Below are 26799 nucleotides of genomic sequence, written 5' to 3' on the forward strand. Positions count from 1 at the left end.
GGTGGAGTATGAGTGGGGACTGGGCAGAGCCAGGGGGAGCACCCCCCTGCAAATTAGAAACTTGGTGCCTATCTCCCGGGCTCCGCACCCCCCTACGGGCAGCCCTGCACAGAGAAAGGCACCAGCAAATCTCCCAAGCCCCCATCCTTACACCCCCAGAATATATTGTCTTGCACTGGTCAGAAGACTGACCAATATAAATGTATTACCCAGTGCCCCTACCTAAATGTGGAGAGGGGGGGCACTAGCCTTTGTAAACTAAACTGAGATTTCCCAAGCACTTAAACCAAAACACACTGTTTTAGGTAAAATATAAAACAGATTTATTAACTACAGAAAGATAGATTTTAAGTGATTATAAGTGGTAGGGACAAAGGGTCACAGATAGTTACCAAAGAAAACAAAAGGTAAACGCACAGTCTAAATGTTAAACCTTATTAGACTAGGCAGTATTTGGATCAAGCAGTTTTCTCACCCCACTGGATGTTGCAGGTAGGTTATAGTTCTTAATACAGAGGCTTCTCCTTTAAGCATGGGACAAGTCTTCTCAGTTCAAGTCTTTATGTTCCCAGTATTCTTGTTGCTTTCAACATACTTAGGTGCCGACTTCCCCTCTGCCCCATGGGTGCTCAACCCAACCCCCCACCTCTGCCCCACCCTCACCCCACCCCAATTCCACCCCCTTCCCCCAAGTCCCTGCCCCTGCCCCGCCTCTTTACCGCTTCCTCCCCCAAGCACATCGCATCTCCTTCCTGGAAAGTCCTAAGCGCCGCCAAACTGCTGTTAGGCAGTGGGCGGGAAGCAATGGGAGGGGGAGGAGCAGGAACGCGGTGCACGCTGGGGAGGAGGAGGCGAGGAGGGGGTGAGGGTTGCCGGTGGGTGCAGAGCACCCGCTGAGTTTTCCCTGTGGGTGCTCCAGCCCTCTGCAGTACCCACGGAGTTGGCGTCTGTGCCAACATAGGTGGGGGGGGGGACAAGAAAGGCAAAAGCATGATGCCACTATCCCCTATTTTATATCCTCAGTCCATATGCCTGGAAAACACTAGCCTAGACATGTTCTGGTCGTCTTTGCTGAATCACAGAGTTGAGCAGTCCCCCATTGTGTGATGCTTGTGCAACTCTCTTACAGAATTGTAGATCCCTTGTTTACAATTCCCCTGCTGATTTAATGGCTGTTTAAAACCCATCTGGGTGTGGATCACCTCCTTTGTTGTTACTGGAGAGGGAGCAGTGGGAGGCTCCCAAATTTACAACATATTTCAGTAACAAACATACATCAAAATCTCAACTTTATACACACTAATGATATACATATTTGGACAGAACAGTGGGTGTTACGGGTTGGCCCCCTTTAAGATGCCACCTGATGTGCTGGGATACCACTGAGCCCTTCTGTTCTGCCAGCCTGTGCCACCTTTTTACCTGTCTTGCTGAGCCAGGCTCTTAAGACTCCTCCAGCACACACACAGGCAGGGCCACACCCAACTGGAGAATGACACTGAGATCAGCTCTGGGAAGACTCAGTTTAAGAGACTTGCCCCAGCACTCAGGTGTCCACCTCCCTTGGAGTGCAGACCCAAAGGTATATTGTCTTGTGCTGTAGAGAAACCTATACAATGCAAGCTCATAAATTCACCCCCTCCTTCAATGTGGAGGAAGATGGGCACAACTTCTCCCCCCACACCCTGTTAGAAATTACAAAAACTGGGTTTAATAATAAACAAAACAAATTTATTAACTATAAAAGGTAGATTTTAAGTGGTAGAGAGATAGCAAACAGAGCAAAGCATCTTATTACGCAAATAAAACAAAACACACAAACTAAGCCTATTTCACTAAAGAAATTGGTTACAAATAGTAATTTCTCACCCTAGATCGGGGTAGGCAACCTATGGCACGCGCGCCGAAGGCAGCACGCGAGCTGATTTTCAGTGGCACTCATACTGCCTGGGTCCTGGCCACCAGTCCGGGGAGCCCTGCATTTTAATTTAATTTTAAATGAAGCTTCTTAAACATTTTTAAAACCTTATTTACTTTACATACAACAATACTTTAGTTATATATTATAGACTTATAGAAAGAGACCTTCTAAAAACGTTAAAATGTATTCCTGGCACGCAAAACCTTAAATTAGAGTGAATAAATGAAGACTCGGCACACCACTTCTGAAAGATTGCCAACCCCTGCCCTAGATAGTGTTACAGGCAGACTGCAGAAAGTCTTGAAAGGCAGCTGCACTGGTCTGCAGCTTGAGACCTCAGGTATTATTACTCACAAACTATATGCCCTTCCAGCTTGGGCTCAACCCTTCTACCCCCCAGTTCAGCTCTTGCTTCCAGGTGTTTTTCAGTGTCTCGTTGGGTGGGGAGGCAGAGGAGAACCATGATGATGTCACTCTCCTGCCTTATATAGCTCTTTTGTAAGGCAGGAACCCTTTGTCTTCCAGTAGAAAAACACTGGCATTCCAAAAGGGGAGGGGGATGTCCCGGACCAGGTGACTTGGACTCATGTCTCTGCAGTGCTGCAGCAGCCATTACTCGTAGGCTGTCTCGAGTGTCCACAGGAAGACCAAGATCTTTTACAGTCCATTTCTTTGCTAATGGGCCACTAGCACTGTCTAGCTTTCTCATTGTTGTACCTGAAGTGCTAGTTGAGGATGACACCCAAAGTAACCCATTTAAAATACAAATACATAGTCAATATTCCTAACTTCAGATACAGAAATGATACAGGTATACAAATTGGATAATTACATTCAGTAAATCATAACCTTTCCAATGATATCTTAAATGAGCTATCTTGCATAAAGCACATCTCAGTTATGTCATAGTTGGGTTTCAGCAGATCATGACTTTTCATATGATATCTTACATGGCATGCTTTGTTTAAAATATGTCATAATTATATGACATGGGTGAATATGGATGTCCTAGGGTGCTGCTTTGAGATAGAGTGCCACAACCTGATATTGCCTATCTCAAATAAATGTTTGTTTTCTGTGATGAGTTTTGTGACCCATGATGAATCAACAAAACGGAAACTAGCAACTTTCACTCTCTTGTAGAAGCTTTGTAAGATGGAAAGCTTTTTTCAGTAATTGAAAGCTACTTTGGATTACTTGTTTCACACTTTTATTATATTTACAAAATATAATACTAGAAATATTAGATGAACACATGAATCCGCTGTAAAACTAGTTTGACAGCTGAGTCAATTTATAATTATTATGACTTGAGTATTTCAAGTTGCCTGGTGCAATTTTCCCTGAAGTAATCTAGTTATGGATAATAGTTATAGTTATGAAATTAGATACATTTGAAATTTTAACTCATTGCATATAATATGTATCAACATGTTTTCAGTATTGTGTATGAGTTGTAAGGAGCAAGCTCTTTGGGGTCTTTATAATAAATAATAAAAAGTTGCAATTACTTAAAAAGAAGTGACCCTCTTCCAAGAAGTCCGAGAATTCTCATTTGCCTTGTGTCCTAAACATTGTATGTAAGGATATCCCTTTGGTGGAGCAACTCAAGTGGATTTTTGCAGCTGTAGGGATACCAAAGCCCTATCAGCTCCTATTAGAGTTGTGGAAAAAATTTTGGCTGAATGGTTTATTTCCTGAAAACTGTAGTTTTTATATTATAGACTTATAGAAAGAGACCTTCTAAAAACGTTAAAATGTATTCCTGGCACGCAAAACCTTAAATTAGAGTGAATAAATGAAGACTCGGCACACCACTTTTGAAAGATTGCCAACCCCTGTTTTACGAATTTGCCAAATAGTTTCAGACAAAAACAAAAGTAGTTTGGGTTAGATTTACCGAGGTCTCCCCCAGTTCCAGATGGGCGCCCTGAACATCAGACTATTGGCTTTTCTGAGATGGGCTTTCTGTCTCTCTTGTTAAAGCTGTTCCACTTTGTATAAAATACTTGAATAGTCAGTGGGCCAACAAGAGCATGAGAAGGATTCTGTGGCCTGGGAGTCAGGGCATCTGCCTGGGAGGTGGGAGACCTTTAAGTCCTTGCTCCAGAGTAGTGGTTTGAACCTCACTGGATCTTCTACATCCCAGGTATGTCTCCTAATAACTAGGCTCCCAGGTATAAAGAGGGCGCCTCCTCATCATCTGGTATTGTGAATCCAGGCCTTTATTTCCTTTGTTTTTATTTTTAAAAAGTTAAAAATGCCCCAAAATGCAACATTTCATTTGACCTAAAACAAAATTTGTGTTGACATTTTCAGTTTGCAAAAAATTCTGAAAATTTTCAGAATTGGTTTGGTGTTTTTAGAACCGCCAGTGAACCAAAAAAGGATCAGCTGTAGCTTCTTTAGCCTTCATGATCTTAACAGGAGTTACAGTGAGAAGGAAGTGATAGTGTGTACAATGAAAGGAGGTGCCTATCCACTAATGCTAAAGCTACACTGCAGCAGCGTGTAGGGTACATGTAGCTTCATGCTGCCGTGAACAGCAGGCTCTGTCCATGCTATGGTGTGTAGCTACACAGGTCAGTGAAAGGCAGGGAGAAGGCAGCAGGGAAAGATTGGGCGGCAGGGAGGCAGAAGGACACAGCACAGTTAAAATAGCAGTGTAGATGGGATAATGCTTTGGTGACCTAGGCCGTATACCCACAGAGTTCAGGCATGTCCTTATTCTACTCACCTAAGCACTGCCTTACTGTCTACACTGCTATCTCCATGCCGAAGGGCATGTACTTTATGTACTCCACATACCACCGAAAAGATTCTGCAGTGTAGATGTACCTTTAGAAGCTGCACAGCTGTAGATTATTAAGTTTTCTGTTTGCTCATTCCCATTACATTACAGGTTAGGATGTCTCTAGTGGAGGTGGGAGGGGTAGTCTGGTGTGCAGCCAGCCAGTTTCAGTAGAACCTGCACACATACCCCCAAGTCTGCATAATCACCTCTGCACTGTATTTATAAACTGCGCAAGTGTGATACAAATTGTTGATTCTTCACTGTTTTAATGTAATGTAAAAGATGTAAATAAACCAAGTGTGTAACTTCAAGTAAAATTGAAACGTTCAAAATGCTGCGCAAGATGGTGTGTGGCAAGTATACAGGAAAAAAAGTATTTTGTTTTATAGTGGTATTTTTTTATTTTCAGATGTGAGCATCTGATTTATCAGAATGTAAGAAAGAAATCTCTTTCCTGAAACAAATATTCTATAGCTTGCATTTTGAAAGTACTAGGTGAAGGCATAAAAAAGGTACAAAAGATACTTTTACATTTCCTGTTGCATAACTTCTTAAGCTTCAAAAACTGAGCAGGCTCTTTGGCTCTATGCAGGAATTCTAACCTGACAACTCTGCCAGCTTCAGAGCATTGTTTTTAACCACTTGTTCAGTTCTGTAATTCAGCAAAACCTATTTATTTTGCTTAATTTGACCTGGCTACTGTACATGGAGGCATGTAAAGTGTTCCCTCTTTCAGGGGTGAATCGGTTGGAAACTAATGTAAGAACTTTATGGAAGTTATATTGCCTTGGGCCCTATGGATTTGATCAAAGAAAGCTTTTGCTACAAGTTTAAAAGCAAATCAGACATATAAATTCATAACTAGAAGGGAAAGATTGATAATGTCTTTTCCCTAGATATTTGGCAGTTTTCATGTGCTCAATAAAACAAAATAACATATCAAAATAATATTTAAAAATATATAATATTTAAATTGCCAAAAATGTAATAATTCCATGTAATCAAATTCAGATATTTTTCTACTTGCTTCACTAAGCTTTCTATTTTCTCATAATTCTCTTAAGAAAAGAAATAATCCCATTTATATTAGCTGTGTTTCGGAGTGTTTATTTTATATGGCCCTATAGCTGGGGTGAAAAGGAGTATAAAGAGAGCTTTATTTTCTACATAAAAATGTTTTCTTAGCTTTAAGAGTTTCTGTAAACAAGATTTTTATTAGTGTTTGTAATATATTCCAAAATATTTCTTTTTGAAAAACCCTGCTCCAAATTTCAAATAAGTCTTTCCTTATTAAGATTTAATATTTTATAGCACCCACAAGTGTGCTAGGCTTTCAGCTCTTCTGACAGGAAATAAAACGCTAATCATGAATCTTAATTTCATTGTTTTAAACTTCTGTTCCCATTTTAAAATTAAAAATGGTAAATTCTGTTTTCACTAGCTTAACTTACATTATATTAGGTCATCAATTGGGCTTCATTGGTGGCATGTAGTATCTGTGGCAGGCGAAACAAAACTAAAGAATGTGTCTGTAGAATTATTTAAAAACAACCAAAAAAAATCTTCCCCTGCCAGTGTTTTCTTTTGCAGTTATAAATTGGCACAACTTTTCCCCGATGGGTGTGCCTCAAAGTCTTTTCCAAATTAAAAACAGATATATAAAAACAAAGAGCAAACAATAACAACTGAAAGTTAGTTTTCTTGTCCTTTCTTCTTGGAGAGCTCCTTAGCCTAGCTGGCTCCCTCAATTTCGCATCCTTCAGTGAAGAGGGAATTCTCCCCGTAAATACCCAGACACCTTTCCCAGCAGACCTTGATAAAACCCCAGATTGCAGTCCTGGTTGCCATTGAGACTACAACTCTCATCCTGCCCATCTCTTGGTCTGGTGACAGAGGCTGGCTAGAAGTACCCATCACCAGCTTGATCCATCACTTCTGAGGAAAGCTGTAAGCTCTAGCTCACCCTGCTTCTTGAACTCTGTTCTCAGACCCTTAAACAGACTTCAGCAGTATTGGATTTTCCCACACTAAAAACTGTTTTCCTGAAACCACTTCCTTTTGTACTCTAGTGACTTTGCTACCTGTCCTACAAGTATGTATTTAAAAAAGAAAAAAATAACTGGAATGTGATGGTAGCTATCCAGTAAAATGCCCCTCGGAAGCCTTGCAGGTCTGTTACAGTATCCTTGCACCTAAAACTCATGCACCAAGTTATTAATCTGCTTTAGAAAGAAAATACCAACATTCTTTAATTGTGCCATTACAGTTTACATTCAGCTCAACTAAATTGGTTGTGCAACTTTCCCCTACGCAAATATTAGATTTATCTGTATGTGTTATGCCCTATTCTGGGGTTGCCATTGTGTAGGGAGAGAAGAGAAGGAAAAGAAGATGCAAGAGGAAGAAGGGGAAAAAAAACAAATAAACCCACAAACTTTTGAAAGAATCTCATGGAGCTGCAGAGAAACCAATAAGAGTATTAGAGACCTTTCAGTCTCAGGATGTGGATTACTGCTATTTTAAAAAATGTTGTCACGTAACAAGTACCATGAGACTGAATTCAGGGAGAGAAAGCCCAGCACTATAGACACAGTAGCCTTATGAAATGCTCATGAAAATTTACCAGCACAGGCACAGAACTTATTCCTCTGCCAGTACTATGATAACTCCCCAGGCCAGTAGATGAATTGAATTTTTCAAGGCTGTTGTATAGTACCTCTATTCAGCCTCTGTAATGCGCAAGAATTAAAGCACGTGACATCTCAAATATTAGCCTAAATCCTTCCAGTGTTTTAGCATTAGCCATAGTATACTGGAAGAAGGAGGCAAATATACATTGGGTTATTGCTGCTTGTTAACAGAAGGTGCCTTCTGTTGAATATAGAAGCCTAGAGCTGACAAACCAGTTTGGTATTCTTTAATGAAAGAGAATACAGTTAATCTGTGTATAATTTCTTTGACATGGTTATGCACTTAATAGTGCTGCACAGATGGTATAAGCAGTGAACACTGATGTCTGACTGTAATTGATACTATCAACAATGACATACCTTGAACTGGGCTATATCACTTTACGTCACATATGGTTAATTAAGTAAGAGCCCAAATACACTAAGGAGATTTTTATGTTTATGCTTAGGAAAACAGTCTAGACAGGTGTTAATGTAAATGAAGCTAGTACTTGTCAAAGGTGAAATACTCCATATGTAACCCTGCTTCAGTCTGCAAATAAATACAGTTTGTGTTTTCCTTCACGATGTTGCCTCTGGAGATCTGCAATGTAAAAGCCATGTGCCTTGCCATATATTCTGGGGAGCTACTTCAAAATCGTAAAATTGTAAAACTCTTAAGGGGCATTCAAGTATGTTCCTTGGATTCAGCATTCTCCAGCCAAGGGTGCAAGTGATTTTGTTCCTCAATGTTCCTCTGTTCCTCTCCCTCCTCCTAGCCACTGTAGTCATGCAACCATCCTTCTCCCTGAGTGGATTACAGAATGTGCTAGTACCCATTCTATTCTAATCCTGACAGTATAATGTTAGTATGGTAGTGCTAAGTTATTGTAGAGTTTACTTTTTGTTTGAACTGAGTCAAAGAACAGGGATCCATCTCCTGTAACAATGGACTCTAAGAAGAGAACAGAATTCAAAAGGTGCTCCACCTGCCTCATGAAAATGTGTGTGGCAAAACATCATGACCTGAATTATTTTGTATTAATGGAACAAGATCTTGTACACCTTTCCTTCACAGCCCTTGACACCAAAGTTGACTCGACAGGACATGGTTTGGTGTGATTTGGTTCTGGTCCTTCAGACTCGATAGATCTGTTCACTGTGTGTGTTCCATGTCCTTGGTACTTGTCTGGCTGTCCATGATTCTCTGGAAAGTTCCCACCTGAACCTCATCCCTACCTCATTGAAAATAGAGCTCTCCCTCTGTGTCAGATTTCAATGGCCACTGGCACTTTTCTCACTTTCTGTATTACATGTTCTAACCCACAGTGAAGTTTGAGTTGCCTTTGAACTCCAGTCTCATGCAATCTGGCATATTCTGGGATTGAAAGGACGCTAAAATTCACTGCAGGTTAAAACAGAGACAGTTAAAAAGGAGACTAATCCAAAGTTCATTAGTGATTATCTCCTCTTTCTCTAGTTTTAGGGGAAGTGATGCAACTTAAGGTGCTTTCTAGGTGAAAGAAGGACCCGGATGTTCCAAGGCTTGAGTTTGCTAATCTGTACATATATCTTAAAAGATTGGAAACAACTGCCCTATACAGCACCCTGTGTTGTGGTATTAAAAACAGTTAAGGTAAATCTTACAGTATATAGCTAGGTATTGTATTTAGGATAATATTTTAAAATAAGCTGATTTTTCTTAGAATTTATTTGCATTAAACTGAAAAGTTGATGTTCAGGGCCTTGGTGTAATTTATTATGCAGACGGGGGCTATCACAAAGTTCTTGAAAATTTGCAGGCATTTGGATCTAAACATGGAGCTATTATAGGGACAAAGAACAAATGTGAAATCCATGTTCAGACCTGAAATCCCATGAAGTTTTGGATGTGTTGGCATCAAGGTTTTGGTTCAGGCCCATCTCTAACTGAAATGTCCCAATATTTCCTAGTTCATTGTGGATAATAATCAACATTGAAATCTTCAGACATTACTCCCACTTAGTTTTTCTAACTGATCTATGTGTGATAGACAAGAATGTAGAGTAAGGGCCAGTGAAAGAAAATAAACTATTTAGTGAAGGATTGTTTATTTTAAGCAGCAAGTTAACACAAGCAAATGAGTTAGGGTGTAATAAAAGATTCTAATTATAAGGATTTGAGAATATTTATTTAGATTAAGTCAGATGAAGCATAAGATACTTAAACTATACATTGTTGGCACTGAATTCTAAAAGTACAAAATAAGGAGGAGGGCTAATTACAATGTTGGAGACAGCCCAGGACTGACAAAATGTAATGGTGTGTGTTTATATCCTTGTCAAGGAAGGCTTTCAAAACTCTTTGTGATAGGTTTAATTAATATGAGTGTTCCATATATATACAGAAAAAAAATATATGGAACATTCATATTAAAGCATAGACAGTTAAACGAGAGACTACATTTATAACATTTCTCCACTTTTTTCCAGTTATGGGTAAATCTCAAAAGTTTTCAGAGGTTTAGCTTCAGTATATGCTTATGGTCTTGAATGACTATCTGAATCATTTGTACCTCTTGCAGAATTGGGCTGGCAATCTTGCAATAACAGGATTCCTGGGACCAGGGCCGGCTCCAGGCACCAGCCCACCAAGCATGTGCTGGGGGGGAGGGGTGCGGCGGAGTCCCAGCCGGGTTCGCCGCCCTCCCCCTGGCGCTCTGGCCGGTCGGGGAGAGCGGAGAGCCGCGGCGGGCTTGCCGCCCTCCCCCTGGCACTCTGGCTGCCGGGGAGAGCTGAGAGCCCCGGCCGGGCTCGCCGCCCTTCCCCCGGCGCTCTGGCCGCCGGGGGCTCTCCGCCCTCCCCCCGATGCTCTGGCCGGTCGGGGATTGCGGGCCTGCGGCCGGGCTCTGCACTCTCCCCTGCCACGCTGGGGGGCGGGGGGAAGCGGCGGCTGGCTTTTCTGCCTAGGGCGGCAAAAATGCCAGAGCCGGCCCTGCCTGGGACTTCCTGTTTTTGGCCTGAGCTGGAATAGTTAAGTGCAAAGACAGAAAGTTACATAAATGAAAAACAAGCAAGTTGCTCAAATACTTTCAGAACTAAAAAAAAGGTTTCACTATGGGAGGAAGGAATCTTCACTTCTACCAACCTATACCTACTTGTTTGCTCCATGCTTCTCAACCTGAAGAGTTCAGTACTGTCTTAAGAGTGACTTTTTATACAATGGTGGTTGCCTCCAATTTCAGTACAAAGTCTTATTTCCTGTCCTCCTGATCCCTTGTCTGACTGGGTGACATAAGATGGGAGTTTTCCTCTCCATTTCAGATAACATAATATGTTCTCTATACTTGCCTTATTTGAAAACACCCAGGCAACTGTGAACTTAATTTGTCACTGCTAAAGTATAGTACTTGATGAGTATCATGGCTAAGCTCTCCTGTCCACTCCCAAGTGATTGTGATATTGCCACATTGTAATTAGCCTCATTAGTTTTAGAAGCAGAAGTTTGGAGGTCATTCCTGACTTGACACTCTTTTTGCTGTGATAGCCAGCTCGTCTGTTGCTAGCAACCAACAGCCCCAATGTTCCTTCATGCTTTATTGGCCTTGCAGTCTCATTTGAAAAAAAAGTCTTTAAAATTATTTTAACAACTCTTTGTATTAAAATGCTTGTTTATTTATAGATACAAAGTGCAAATATGTATGTTTATAATGAAATAAAAATAGTCCCCATAACGGGCTTAAGATGCACAAGAATATTGCATAAAATGGGATCTTGTGTGCTTTGTATTACAGAATAAGACAGCATCAAACAGTAACTAACTAAAAAAAAAAACATACAAACTTCCCCCAAATTGTAGGACACTAACTTTAGGTCATTATTCCTGCTGTGGAACATTTTTTAATTCCTTTTTAAATGCAATTCATATGCTGCAACATGCTTGTGTGGAAGTTGTGCTTGAACTTATAGTAACTTAAACACCATGGAGGACTGATTGGGAGTATGATTTAGAATTAGAAGGGTGAGAAAATCCAACAAATAGCATATTATGGAAGGGAACATTTTGGCTTCTCTTTATTACATATAATGGAGGTTAACCATTTCATTTCCTGTTACGTTTTTATTTTAAATTACACTTAGGCCTTAATTAGATATATTTTTAAAAAGTGTTATGTTTTAAAAAATTGAAAGCCATATTGGTTTTTCAAAATGAAAACCGTATTCAGATGTGTTTAACTTTAAAAACAAAGAAAAAGTTTAGGCTGTGAAATTATGTAGCACAGCACTAATGCCCAGATTCATCAAGAAGGTATCTAAGCATATGAATAATCCTCAGTGGGACTACTTTCCTGGTCAAAGTTAGGCATGTGCTGAATCAAGGCCTAAATTAGAAGACCTGAGTTGGGAATCAAGCTAAAGAGTCCTGAGCTCCGGTCCAGTGGGAAAAGGATGGGACCCACAAAATCTTTTGTTGGATAATGTAAGCAGTGATGCTAAAGAACTAATGTAAGCAGTGATACTAAAGAACTAGTTGGTGCCCTGTGTTTAATATGGTAGCTTTTAAACTTCTTAGGGCATAGGTTTATATCCTGATAAGAGCAAAAGTGAAAATGAGTTTGGTCTCATTTTAGTGCATAGTGACACTTTTCCACATCAGGGCGACTGCATAATTGAAGTCTTTGATAAGGCCGGGCTTTCAAATAATGGGCTAATTTAAGTCATGATCATTGTAGTGACCAGAGAAATGCAGGGAGGGTTTCAAAGCTTGTGTTTGCATCATTACTGGCTAGAATCAGTGGGTGAAATCTTGACTCCATTATATGACGTCAATGACAGAACTCCCATTGACTTCACTGGTGCCAGGATTTCACCCCATGTTTTCAGTTGCCTTCTTTCATGAACACCAAACACATTCTGCTCCCCTACCTTACCAAAATATGAAACAAAACAAATATAAATATGAAAGTAACATTGACTGTAACCGCAGAGGAGATTGTGTTTTCAGCATTCATAGAGACAAGGGGCTAGAATGCGCCCCACAAAAAGGATAGGCTAGAATAAGAACCACAGAGTCCAAATGCAAAAATAAGTCCGGGGAGCCCAACATCAAGAAAGTAGAAAAACCGGATATTTGAGCTGTCTGTTAAATACAGTAGAATGGATTTTAATGTAATTTGATACTTGTGTTTTTCCAGCCCTAGAGCTAGGAAGAGGTGAATAATAATATAGTTGGAAGCTGAATCTGGGAATTAGATCAAGCTTTCTTTTTTTAAAAAATTGTATCAGACAGTCTTTCTAACCTTAAATACTATTCTCTGTGTCTGTTACAGATGTAGTCAGGGCCGCCAAGAGCGGGTTCGGGCCCTGGTGAAAAATTTTTTTCAGGCCCCCCAGCAAGGGCGGACCGGCTAAACAGGGCCGACAAGAGTGGGGGAAGCCGGGCCCCAGGCCCCCTTTCGGACCGTTGGGCCCCGGTAATTTGTACTGGCTCCCCCCCTTCTCGTCGGCCCAGGATATAGTTCATTCTGTAGTTCACAGAATCATGAATTTTGCTGTGTCACATTTTACCTTTTCACCCATTCTGATTTTTTAAGACTTAGGATGTGTTCCTAACACTGATTTACTGTATGTTTATAAATAGTTAAAAGATGGCTGAATATTAAGAATAACCCCATAATATTTGCAAGAATTATAGGAAGAGATTTTCAGATGTGCCTAAGGGATTTAGGAACACAAGTCCCATTGAAAAATCCTTTACGCTCCTATAAAAATCTCCCCCTTGATTGCTTGGGGCTTCACATTAGATAATCAGAGAAGGTTTGTAAAGGGTCAGATAAAAGAAAAGAAACAAAAGAAATTAAAACAGTATTAAGAGGTCAGGCGTGCTTGTGTAAGACACCTAAGAAATGATTTTTTTGATCAGTCATTCTGTCCAGGAAATATAGGACCAGTTAACTTGTAACTGATCATAGGTGAGAACCCAAAGTGACAAATGGCAAGATATGAACTATGAATTTGCATAGCAGCCCATGGGTACCTTTTTGTGAATTATAGGGTGTTGCATGAAGACTTCAGCCATAGAGCTGTAGAACCGTCAGAGGGAATCTGAAGAGTTGGACTAACATTTGCAGGCAGTTTATCCACTCTACTGACAAATAGTTTCTCAGATCATTTTTAATGTCAATTAAAAAAAAAAGGTTTACATTTTGGTTGGAGAGCATGAACTGGATTGGATGGAACAAGAATTGTCCCGTGCCTCCTCTGTGGGTTTAAAATGAAGTAATTGTCAGAAAAGTAATTTTGTTAAAATGACACCTTAACTCATTCTCCTCACTTGTAAGGTTCTACCCGGTTCCAGTCTCATCTCATCTCATGGGGTTCTATCCTGCCCTTATTTTTTTTCACCTTGTTGCTCCCTTTGTCTTGTCATCCTACTTTCTCTTTCATGCCTTTTTCTATGCTGCTCCTTTCTGCTGGAATGACACCTCTCTTTCTGAGCACCAGAAATCTTCACTCTCCTCCTCCAAATCTTTCCAATCAATTTATTCCACAATCCCTATCAAAAGAGTTATTTTGTCTTTACATTGTTACCCCCCTACATCGATTGCCATATGCTACAGTATGTGACAACTCCAAAAGCTGTTAAAAAAAAAAAGACTCTAGTGAACCGTTGTATCTGATAGACTATTTTTTGTGTCCCTCCAGGAGTGAAATCATTACTGGATACAGAAAAGAAAATAAACTAATCCACACTCATGAGACACCTGGCTCCCAGCCAGGCAAAGGAGAAAATAAGGACAGGAAATCTCTTAGCTGCATGGTGGATTGGAGGTAATGTGAGAGAAGTACAAGAGCAAGTGACCCTCTTAATATTCTGGAAATCTTCTTTTAAGGCCCATGCCCTGTGGTCAGTGGGAATCAGTGGGACACCATGGGCCCTCCAATCTTGTGGCTTCCATTAATTCGGCTATGATTGGGCAGTGAGCTAGATTCCCTACGAGCTTCATTGTGCCCTATTCAATACAGAAAACATCCCATTCGTGAAAGATGGTGGGAACGAGAATGGCCAGCATGGATTATTTTATATTTACAGACAGTGGTTGCAGTTTGATTTATTTTTAACTTCTTACCTGTAGATAAGATATTGCTGGTTTGAGCAAATATTCCCTATACGTATAATGCAGAATGTTACTAGACCTGGTAATAGCTCACCTTATTATGAATTATTCTTATTACTGTAGTGCTTAGAGGCCCTAACCAGGATTGGGCTCCCCTATGCTAGACACAGTAAAAATGCATAGTAAGAAACAGTCCCTTCCTAGATAGTTTGAAGTAAAACTAGACAAGACAGACAAAGGATAGGAGAAAAGAAATTTTATAGAAGGGAATTGAAGCATATAGATTAGAGTCCTGATTCAGCAAAGCAGGTAAAGACCTGACTTGATTTCCCCTGAAGAGATAAGGTAGGAGGGGTCAGTCTTTCTAGGTGATACTCTTTAATGTTATGGCTGACTTTATGGCAGTGTGGAAGTTGTATGCACATCTACAGATTGGGATAGACACAGTTTATAAATGTAAGCTATCTATGAATATTTTCCTGTAGCTCTTGGAGATAGATATAATCAGCACCCACCAAAAAAGAACAAAAAGGAAAAAAAAACTTGGTGCACAGGACTGACCATTTTTTTAGAGTGGCCAAAGCATTGTGTCTGAAAAATTCACGGAATTTCATTGATAGTTATTTTGTTTAATTGTTCAAGAAATACTTATTAGCTCATATCTTTTTACTCCCAGAGCCATTGCTTTTGCAGCCATACTTTAGAACAGGGGTCAGCAACCTTCGGCATGCACCCATCAGGGTAATCTTCTGGCGGGCCATGAGACATTTTGTTTACATTGACCATCCGCAGGCATGGCCCCCCGCAGCTCCCAGTGGCTGTGGTTCGCCGTTCCCAGCCAATGGCAGCTGCGGGAAGTGGTGGGCCGTAAAACGTCTCACGGCCCGCCAGCATATTACCCTGATGGGCCGTGTGCCGAAGGTTGCTGACCCCTGCTTTAGAAAGATGACAAAAATTGCTTACTGAATCATAGTTTCTCTTGTAGCCTGATCTATAGATTTTGAATAAAAATTCCCAGTTATCACTTTAAGGGTTGACAGATTCTTGTCCCAAGATCAGACCCAGTATTATTACAATTATTATATGGTTGGGAACCCCAATGTGCACAGGTGCAACACTCACACTTTAGGAACTCTTCTATATTTACAAATAAATAATTTATTAATACATTTAGCAAAGTCACACACACTGTAACTCAGTAAGGTAGAGATAATACAAAAAGTACATCTGAACATCCATACTCACACCATCCCTTGTAAAACAACCTGAAATGTTAGCCATCATCTTCCTCATCACCATCACCTTCCTCATCTTCCCCAGTGGCCATCATTCTGACCCCTCCCAAGGGTTACATCTTTCCCTCCTACTGCCCTGGGATGCCACTTTTATAATATGTTACGCAGACCTTACCATGTCTAATACATATTCAATAGGGTTTTCTCCCCTATTCCTTGTTTGTATTTCCTCCCCTTACCAATGTTAAGGTGTCCTCCTTCTATAGATTAGTTTATTTATGATTTCACCCCATTATCATATATGTCAATTCATTGCCATGGCACTCTTGCAGTCGGATGTTCCATCCAAAACCTTCCAGAAGCTGGGGTCAGTTCATGTTCTGTGGTTGGCTGATGTCATTATAGACAAAATCCCACCCCCCAACACACACACTCTACTTCCAGTTCCCCAAAGTTTATCTATGCCAAAGTTCATAGGCCTCATGCGAGCTGCTGAAGCCAATGTTTTACAGGATATAAGCCTATAGGTTCCTTGCATTACTGCTGAATATAATAAAGCAGAATATAATATGAATATAATAGAGGTAAGCTGGCCCACTGGGCTACACTCTGAAAAAGTGGCTTTGTTAAAATGGCATTGATTTTGTTCACAGCACTCCTGTAGGGCTAGTGGGCAACAAAGCAGAGATGAATGATTTGAGATACTCCATTTTTAATAGCTCTCCTTATCTGCAGCAGTAACTAGCAACAACACAGGGACAGGCAACATAAGATTGTCTACAAGAGGAAAATTTCCTACTGTTGTTAGTAGTGGTTCAGCTCCATCAGTGTTAGCAGTGTTGGGAGTCGTCATGTGGATAGGCCACCATTATTTTATGCACCCACATGACCAAATCCAGCTAAGAGCAGGTCTAATTGACACTTTTCTTAAAATAAAGTATTTGCCAATTGTAGACAAGGCTTAAGTTGTTCAAGTAAGGGAAGTTGTCGTTTGTAATTATCTTTTTAAAATTTAACTGGAGTAAGTATAGATAGATTTTTTTTTAAACAGTTGGCACATATCCCTCACCTCTCTTCTTTCATCCAAGGCTCTCAGAGCATGTAATTAAGTCTTATAACACCCCTGTGTCATAGGTAATTGTTATCTCCATTTTGCAGAAGGGAAAACGCTATCCTTATCTAATTTAAACTGGGATAAATCTGGGCTGACTCCATCAACTCCTTGTCCGGGGAGCAACCCAGCATTTATACCTGACTGACTAAGACCAGCATTTGGGTGATCAGAACTTCTGAAAATCAGGTCCTAACTGAATATTCCAAAGCCATACAGTCGGACTGAAGGACCTACTCAGTCTTCCCATTGGTTGTATACCTCAACCTTATGTTCTGATTCCCAGGCCTCTGAACTGAATTCCTTTCCTAAACTGCCTCATTTACATATTTTACATGTACATAATTTATAAATGAATTCTACAATTAGACCTTCCAATTTAAATTTAACATAATCCTAAACTACACTTGGATTTTTCTGATGGGCTTTCATAGTAAGTTCTTATTTTTTAAAAAATATTATATATAAAGATATAAATATATTTTTGCCTCTATATGCCATTCCTGGCCATTTTGAACTGTTTGACAATTTCATTACCAACATTGGGGGCAGTGCAGGAACAAAGGAGTCAAGTCAGTATGAGCTGATTAAGAAAGAACCTCAAAATCAAATGTTATGGCAAAATAGAAGCTTAAAAAGTCCTATTTGACTTTTCACAGTTGTTACTAAGAAATTGGAAGTGTTCCGTTTTGTTGATCTTGATTTTGTTCTGTGACCCAGTGATCTGAATAAATTGGTAGATTTTTCTATTTCTGACTGTATGGTCTAGACCAGGGGTCAGCAACGTTCGGCACGCGGCTCGCCAGGGTGCCGGGCCAGTTTATTTATCTGCTGACGTGGCAGGTTCAGCCGATCGCGGCCCCCACTCGCGGTTCACCGTCCCGGGCCAATGGGGGCGGCGGGAAGCAGCGTGGGCCGAGGGATGTGCTGGCCGCAGCTTCCCGCCGCTCCCATTGGCCCAGGACAGCAAACCACGGCCAGTGGGGGCTGCAATCGGCCGACCTGACGTGTCAGCAGGTAAATAAACTGGCCCGGCCCACCAGGGTGCTTACCCTGGCGAGCCGCGTGCCAAACGTTGCCGACCCCTGGTCTAGACCAGTGGGCCTCAATCTTTTCCGTGCTGAGATCCCTGCTATACTCCCATGTAGCCTGGACCTAATTGAAACATCATCTTACATTTAGTAATATGGAAAAGGCAGGGTGGTCATGACCTCCTGACATCTGTTCACAATAGGGTTGCCGATTTTGGTTGGAAGTATTCCTGGAGGTTTCATCACATGATATAAACTTTAATTCCTGGAGACTCCAGGACAATCCTGGAGGGTTGGCAAGCCTAGTTCACAACCCCAGGTTGAAAATCCATGATTTGTGGTAAATAATCCAGTGTACTTTAAAATAGCAAAACAATTCTAGTGCACAGAGTGAATCATTCGGGAAGAATTGTCAATATCAAGTTAGGTGCTAATAAAAAAAATGAGTCCTTTTGAAAATGCAGACTTAAATGTAAACTCCTAAAAACTTCTGTTCAGTGCATTCTAGGTTTGAGGAGGAATTGATTCAAGTAATCTACCACTATAAGAATAATATGTTTTATGTAAAAATGGCTAAAACACTAAAGTGTTGGAACTCTCACACACAATAGATTTTCACTGTCCGACAGCTTTAGTAATTTTGGGTCAACTGTCAGTGTTCCAATTGTATAAAATACATTATTTTATTCTTAAAGTTCTGGATTGCTTGAGCTATTTTTTCCCCCCAGAGCACAGTGCGCAGGAGTTTTTTGTTAGTTTTTCTTGGCTTTTTAAAAATATTAAAATAAAGCCTGAATAAAATGCAGCTTTATGAGCAAAGGAAGTATGCAAAAATGCTGCATATGAAAAGTAAATTAATGTTAGTTTCTCCAGGTTTTTCCCCCAAGCCAGTTATAGTAAATTGTTTATTGTTTGGGTATTAAATGAAATAGTTAAATTTACATGAAAGCCATAAACACTGGGTGAACTTCAACACCAATAAAAACTTTGGAATTCACACCTAAGTTCATATGCTCACACAATACTGTAAATTACTTTCAGAATACTTGTGAAAAATAATCATAGAAATATTTGCTGTGGTTATCTTTATATTAATGAATCCGACTTGAGTAAAACTAGCAGAAGACTGATTACTAAGGAAAAGACAAGGAGAAATATCATTGCGACCTTTTTCAACGTTTAGAACTGAAGTTATATTGAGCGTTTCTTCAATATCTTAAATGTTCAGGAGAGGAAATGGGAGGAGAAAGGGTCTGCATATTTTTCTAGTGGTTCCTTGACATTCCCAGAACCTCTGCCCATTTTCAGAACTGAAGTTGAACCCAAAACTTTGGAGATTGGACCATTCTGACTGCTTCATGTAAATTGTATGAATGACAGATATAATGAAAAATACAACACTAAAAGATCTGGAAATTGGTTATTCATTATAAAGCCATGTCAAGTACATATTCTGGAAAGTATCTTGGATTCTGACTTAATTAAATTAGTTCATACCTAATCTTAAATTAGATGCTCAAACAGTGCACTTGAGTTGATCAGAAGACATTTTTAAAAATGAACCTTTGCTTTTATTTATTTTTGTTCGATGCAGATACTTTTGTTTGTAACAAAAACATTCACATAGAAATATGATAAATATTTATTAGATTTTATTCAGCTAATATTTGCATTATACTTAAGGCCCTGCTTAACTTGCGATATTGCGGAATTGCATATTCCACAATATTAGGTTTTCACCACAATTTTGACAGCGGGAGCCCCGTCATGTGCAAGGCTGACAGTCGGAGCCCCGGGCGGTCGACAGTGGAAAATCATGGAAAAGCAATAATGGACTTCATTACCACATTACCAAATAATAAGGTCCATTATTACTTTTCTGCAATTTTCCATGGTTTGTTCACAACACAGCTGCAATTTTGACAATCATTTCGCAATTCAAGTAGGGCCTTAATTATACTGTCTTGGTAAGTTAGGGCTTTTCTTTTCATCTCTTCTTTTTGCCTCTCTTTTTATTTTCTGTTGAAGATCTGAATCTTGGTTATTTTAAATTTGGGGTGATTTTTTTGTTCCTGAGTTTCATGATTATAATAGTGCTTCAGTTTGCAATGCTGTATTTAAAGATGAGATTGTCTCAGTTTCCATTGTAAACCACTCTTTGTAGAAGTTTAAGAACTTGACTGTAAATAACTTGCTGTGGAAAGTCAGCCTTTAAGTTGTCATGATTGGAATGGGTTAGCCTTTATTTTTTTCTCCAAATTAAAAAAAAAAAATCTATGGGCTGTACTTGTTGATTAGTGTTTTTGTGCTTCTATGGCTCAAAAAAGTGTTTATGAATATTATTTTTTAAAGACTTTAAGGGTTTCTTCTCTCCTTACTCAGCATATTGAAAACCCATTGACATTAATGGAAGTTCCATGTATGGAACAAGAGAAAAACAGACTTTGGTCTTTAGGAGAGCCCTGGCTATGGTAATATTAAATGATCAGAATAACAGAGGTATCTTTCTCAGTTGATATATGCGCTTGATTTCCATTAGTGACATCGGGCATTATGTGCACAATGAAGGATATAATTTGGACCCCCAATTTGTTGGCTGCTGCCCATTTGCAGTAAGTTCTTGAGTAATACATCTAGCAATGTTAACATCCTAATGATGCAAAAAGAACAGGAGTACTTGTGGCACCTTAGAGACTAACAAATTTGTTAGTCTCTAAGGTGCCACAAGTACTCCTGTTCTTTTTGCGGATACAGACTAACACAGCTGCTACTCTGAATCCTGATGATGGAGATCAATATAATACTTTGCCCTAATTACTTTTAATATATCACCACTCGGTATGAGAGTGCAAACGTGGTAAAAAGTGCCAGATTTAATCTTCTCATATATGCTCACTCAACTCTGTTTTCCATCAGATATACAGTATGCCTCTGTCAGCCATCACATATGTGTTTTCTCCAGCATGCTGCCCCACCAGTGAGTAAAAAATGCACAGATGCAAGCCTTTTTATTAAGAGTTATCGATATGTGGTAATATGGAACCGCTACTTTTCCGCTACACCCATACTTAGCCATAGCTCATTTCTCATTGTATATTCTACATGGACTCTCTTTCAGTGCCTTATGGGTCTCATAAACATCCTGAGTTTGGAAAGAGTCAAATTCCATAGTATTTACTCAAAACTGCCATTGACTGAGTAAGAATTACAGGATGGATGCAAGGTAAATATGTTTGATTAAATAACCATTTTGCAAAAGATTTTAAAAGGAGAAATAAATATGCATTCTCTTTTGTATTGTATATAAGACCCACATTTCTTTTTTTTAAAAGTGCCCATACTTTGTGCCAAACTTTTCCCTTTGGTATATGTGTGTTACCCCCATTAAATGGGGCCTGTGACTGGTACACACATCTTTTGGCACACTGAACTTGCACAATCCACTTTGGCCTACTAAACTATCTATGTGGAGATCAGAACAAAAGGGATGTCCTCCTTGGGCAGCCTGTCTCATCTTTCATTTCATCATCTTTTTCTTCATTTCTCAGATCAGCACTATAGAAGTGCCCCTGAGGTAATTTTGGCCATATTGGACACTCACTCACTCACTTGGAAAATCCCCATATAGATGATAACATTCTGATCATCCCTTCCCTCTCACTGGCCAGAAAGTTCTTGATCATCCATTGGAGGTGAGGGGGAAAAGGGGCTCCTTGGGACACAAAGGGGTCCCAACTGGCCATCAAGTTATGGCCCACATTGGTGCCCCTTAGCCCTAAAAAGGATAGTCTGATGTCCATCTGACCATCAGGCCAGGTTCTCGCATGAAGATATGGGCGATCAGGCCTATTCAGCATATCTGTGCCCTTCTGTAAGCTTTCTTGCATCTTTCCCAACTTTATTTGACTGTGTGATGGCCAGAAAATGAGCTATTCCTTGCTATCGCTGGCAAGGGATTAGAAACTACTGCAGCATCTATTATTCCAAGCTTCTAGCACCCTGGCAGCACTGAATTGCTATCCAGTTCCCAGATCATCCCGATACATTTGAATAATTTGTGGGCATTCTTCTGCCAGCTGAAAAGAGGTAGCTCTCAAGACTGCCTAAGCTGGTGATACCAAGGACGTACCTAATGAGATGACATACATTACATCAATTTTACTTGTTTGCCAGGATCTCATTCATAATCAGAAGCTCCACCATTGTAGTCAAAAACATTTGGTTTCTATCACAGACAGTACATGTCAGAAAACTTCTGCAGATCTTTTTTTATATTAGAAATTATTTCAGTCTTGCTGACAATCTTCAGAATTAGATCAGCTAGTTTGGAAAAGCACTCTGCACCAAAATTGCAGTCTGTTTGGAGATTATTTAAATGTAAAAGTCAAAGATGCAAAAACACTTTAGAAGAAACCAACATGAACTATGGCCCGTTTCATAAACGATGATAATTTAAAAAATCGTTCTGGGAGAAGGACAGATTTTCTGCATGTAATTGAATACATGAAATATGTATCTAATTTACAGTGATTGCATGTGGAAATTGGGGAAACGAGTGCATATATGGATAGAATTGGCTGTTTATGTGCGGAGGTACCTGATTGTTTTCATATGCAGCCACTGTCATAGTATACCCAAATCAGACATAGACTGGACACAAGTAAAAAGTTCATTCCGGTTTTAGAGACATTGCTGACTCCAGCAATATGCCCTGGACTTGAAATGAAAACTCCCTTTGGAACCAGTAATACGTCTAGAAGTGGAATATGAACTTTCTAAGTGCACCTGCTGTACAATTGTGTGTATATGCAAATACTGTTTCACAGCTAACTTGTTTGGCAATCTGGCCAAATCTGAATCTAGTATGAATCCTTTTAAGGATTTAGGGATTTGTCTAGTGCCTGTTGAAGTCAATGTCAGGCTTTCAGTTCACTTAAGTAGATTTTGGATCAGCCCCTTAAATAGAACCTGTATCAAAACTGTAAGGGAATGTTCTCATTTCAATGTGTGTGGGTTTTCCTGTGTACAGTTACTCTGTGAGTATCAAGTTGAAAAATCAGTCTGTACTGTAGGAAGTTCGGTTCATAGAATTGTTGGTTAAAACAGCATTAAAATAGTTTTTGGGTAGACGACTTTTATTACAACACACTTGGAAGTGTTAATTATTCTTTGTTTTGAATCCTAATGTCCATACCCTTTGTACTACAAAAAATAAGAGCAACATATTTTATCATATCAATGTTTTCATCATCTACTTTTTAAGGCACCTCACTGATAATTATTTTTTATTCCTTTTCTTACTTCCCAAAATTACGAACAATAATTTCTCAAGGGAGTTGTGTGAAATGAATTAATTAATAGCAAATTCACACTAGATATCAAAATGTTTCATCTATTGATTTTGAACTATTGTGGCAACATTTTTTCAAGTTTGAAATGCATGATTATTGTGTGGGTTACCTGTTGATTTAGTGCAGGGGTCAGCAACCTTTCAGAAGTGGTGAGCCGAGTCTTCATTTATTCACTCTAATTTAAGGTTTCGCGTGCCGGTAATACATTTTAACGTTTTTAGAAGATCTCTTTCTATAAGTCTATAATATATAACTAAACTATTGTTATATGTAAAGTAAATAAGGTTTTTAAAATGTTTAAGAAACTTCATTTAAAATGCTGAGCCCCCCCGGACCAGTGGCCAGGACCCGGGCATTATGAGTGCCACCTTCGGCATGCGTGCCACAGGTTGCCTACCCCTGATTTAGTGACTGACATTCAAAATATTATTCAGAAGGTTGTTTTCAAAATACTAATTGTTGTGATCAGTGTGTCATTTTACTTGTGTATGTTTGTTTATTTTAAAATGCAGGCTACAATATTCTTATAACTGAACCTGCCATTCAGAGGCTAATGAATAAAATCTGCATGACAGTTCAGTTTTGGTTTAAACATAGGTCTTGCCTTTTATTAACCAGTTCTCAGGAGGGAAAACTTTTTGTCTGTTACCTGGCAGAAAACTAGTTTGGTTTGTTGCACTTTTGGGCAGTTTTACAAAGGTAAATAGGCACCTAAAGATGCAGATAGGTGCTTTATTAAATCTCACTAAGTGTCTATGCAGATTAGGTGCCTAATAGCCATTGGCTTCAATGGGAATTAGATGCCTAATTTGGCTAGACTCTTTTGTAAATCCAGTCACTTATGTATCTTTAGGCACCTAAATACCTTTGTAAATTTACCCCTTTATGTCTCATTCAAGCTCCACTCCACCAGCACCAATACAAACCATAGGATAAATGAGATTCAATTCCTAAGCCTCAAACACCCCAATAAAACAGTGGTCTTGGAGAAGTTTTGGGCCCAGCAAGGGGTGCCTTCAGCAAGGCTGAAATGCACACCAGCCTTATGTCTCAACAAAACAGAAAATGTCCCCCTAATCGAGTGGGTAACAAAGAAATACAGTCACATCTTGGCAATAGCCCAACAATTTTTGGCCTCATAAAGTTTACGAAAACTGCTACTGAGAACCATATGTTCTTCAGGTAAAGGGAAAGCCCTCACCCCATTGTCAAATTGTGGTTTGCAATTCCTTCTCCCACCCCCAAAACTGGTGCTCATCAGTAGTTCTTAGCATTTGCCTTCTAGAGCACAGGTGTGTTAACCAATTTAGGAAAGTAATGATAAACATATCCATTTCCCCAAACATCAATTGCTTCCTTCCACCTTCTGGCAATGATAAAGGATAGTAGTGAAATTGTGTGCATTTCAATTTGTATTTATCTACTGTGTTTGAATTAAAGGTACATGCAGCTGTGATTCACTAATAACTGATTAAAGTGTCTTTATTGAGCTACAAAACCTTCAACAAATTAATGGAAATTTCAAAACACCTTGAAAATTGCAGATAATTTAGTCCTGCATTGAATACTGAGACAATTGAGTAAATAGCCACATCACTTAATTCTTTCTTTTGAAAACAATTTTCTTATTAAATTAAAAAAAAAATCCATGATTATTACTAATTGATGCATGGCTAAGAAATACCTTCCATGTTTTGTTTTTTTTCTGCGCTAATGTGAAATTTTCAGTAAAAATAAATTTTATCATTTCAGTTGTTTTCTTCCTTCACTATACAGTTCAGAATCACAGAGCCCTATTTAAAATTTAAGCAAACATTTTGTATTTTCCCCACCAAATGTATGCCATAAGTGAGTAGTTATATTTTCTGTTACTTTGAGGAAATGATTTTGATAAGTTACATTTCTCCACCTTCCCCTCCCCCACAATCAGATCTTAATTAAAAGAGAACTGTTTTTGAAAGAAAAAATATTAATTATTTTTTCTTTAACTACAATGGCAGAACTCCAAATATAACAGTAATTAAGTGCATTATTTTATAGGACTGGACATGTTTAAGAAAGATTTATCCTCAACTCCTGTAAACTGTCATAGCCCCATTGACATCAGGGGAACTATGACAATTTACACCAGCTGGGGATCTGGCCCTTGCTATTTAGGGCCCATTCCTGTAAGATGTTGAGTACTGTTTGCTTAGCTTCCTGATACCCCATTAACTCGATGGGTGCTCAGCACTTTACAAGTAGAACTCAGCATTACATACCTGAACTCTATAAAGATCTGATTAAAGGTTTTTCCCCTTTGCATTTTTTTTAAAAATTCCCTCCTTTGCTAAGTCTTAGACTATCTATAATTTTGTGTCCAGCCAGCCATTTCTTAAAGGGGTTTCAACATCCAGTAGTGTATTTTTAGTTTTTCTAAGCCACTTTAGAGGAGCTTGTTGTAAGTGAAAGATCGTATGGAATTCATGTTAGATGTTTCAACATAAGCAACAAATTAAACAGGGCCAAATTCTCCTCTCTGAGGCACACTTAGGGTTGCTGGTGAAGTCACTGGGTCATGAGCATACGTAAACACACATACACCGTCCCATAAATTCTCCACTCTGAGGCACACTTAGGGCTGCTGGTGAAGTCACTGGGTCATGAGCATACGTAAACACACATACACCGTCCCATAGTTGTTAGCAGAAGAAAGGAAGGGCTATAATTATGAAGCCTGTACATTTCCAATAACTCAACAGCCATTGGTGGACAGGAGGAAGTGGAATACTCTTTTCAGTCTTTGAACACAAAACCCTCTGAGAAATTGGTCTAGTTTAGTCGGGTTCTAGGGCTGAATAATTTATGGGATGTGAAATAATGTCTCTTTTAGATGGCTGGTTTTGAGAACTGGGGTAGCAAAGTGTGAAACACTCTCAATGACCCTTCTTCCCCTCACACAGCTAAAGAGTGGATTAGACTAACCCTCCTTAATCTTTTCTTTCACTTTTTCTTCAGCTTCTTATTCCTCCTCCCCCCACCATCTGTTGTTTCCTTTTTTTTCATTTTCTCCAAATTGTTAATGTATTCTGATTCTTATCATTTCATTATATTTTAATCAAGACTTGTGAAACCTCTCTTCTTAATCACCCTTTTACTCCCTCATTTCCCTACTTTTCTCTCATCTTCCCCATATCTGTTTAGAACTTCCAGGGTGATTGTTGGCCAGAGAGCTGCTCCTCCCCTGCCAAATGCTGTGACGGAGAAAGAGATTCTTGCTCCTTTTCCTTTCTTCCCCTCCCTGTTCAGACTAATTAGACCCAAATATGCCCATCTTCCTTTGCCTTTTCTCCAACCCTGTTAACAGGGCAACAGAGTCCTGAAGATTCTTTCTTCCTTCCTGCATGAAGCTCACAAAGCTGTTTTGTTGACCTTATATTTCCTTGTCCTTTATGTCTGACTCAGCTGTTCTCAGTCAGGCAAGGAATGAACACCGCCTCTTCCACCTGAAAACAACTCATAGCTGATGAAAATGAGGTGGCTTGCTGCTCAAAACTCCAGGCTGTGGACTCATGAAAATCTTGTATTCATATTTTTTTAAATATACGTGA

The 26799-nt window shown here is 39.5% G+C and overlaps 1 long non-coding RNA gene across 6 annotated transcripts in view; it reads left to right on the top strand.

Moving 5' to 3' along the window:
- LOC128847700 (uncharacterized) overlaps nucleotides 1–26799 on the top strand; it is a 394963-nt gene that overhangs the window by 223310 nt on the left and 144854 nt on the right. For 5 of the 6 annotated variants that reach the window (XR_008446936.1, XR_008446940.1, XR_008446939.1 and 2 more), the window contains one exon: nucleotides 14069–14194. The exons of the other annotated variant lie outside the window; for it this stretch is intronic. This is a non-coding gene — a long non-coding RNA (uncharacterized LOC128847700). The remainder of the gene's footprint in view (nucleotides 1–14068; nucleotides 14195–26799) is intronic. 6 annotated transcript variants of the gene reach the window in all.

This window comes from Malaclemys terrapin, chromosome 1 (assembly GCF_027887155.1).
Source record: "Malaclemys terrapin pileata isolate rMalTer1 chromosome 1, rMalTer1.hap1, whole genome shotgun sequence".
Classification (NCBI taxonomy): Eukaryota; Metazoa; Chordata; order Testudines; family Emydidae; genus Malaclemys; species Malaclemys terrapin.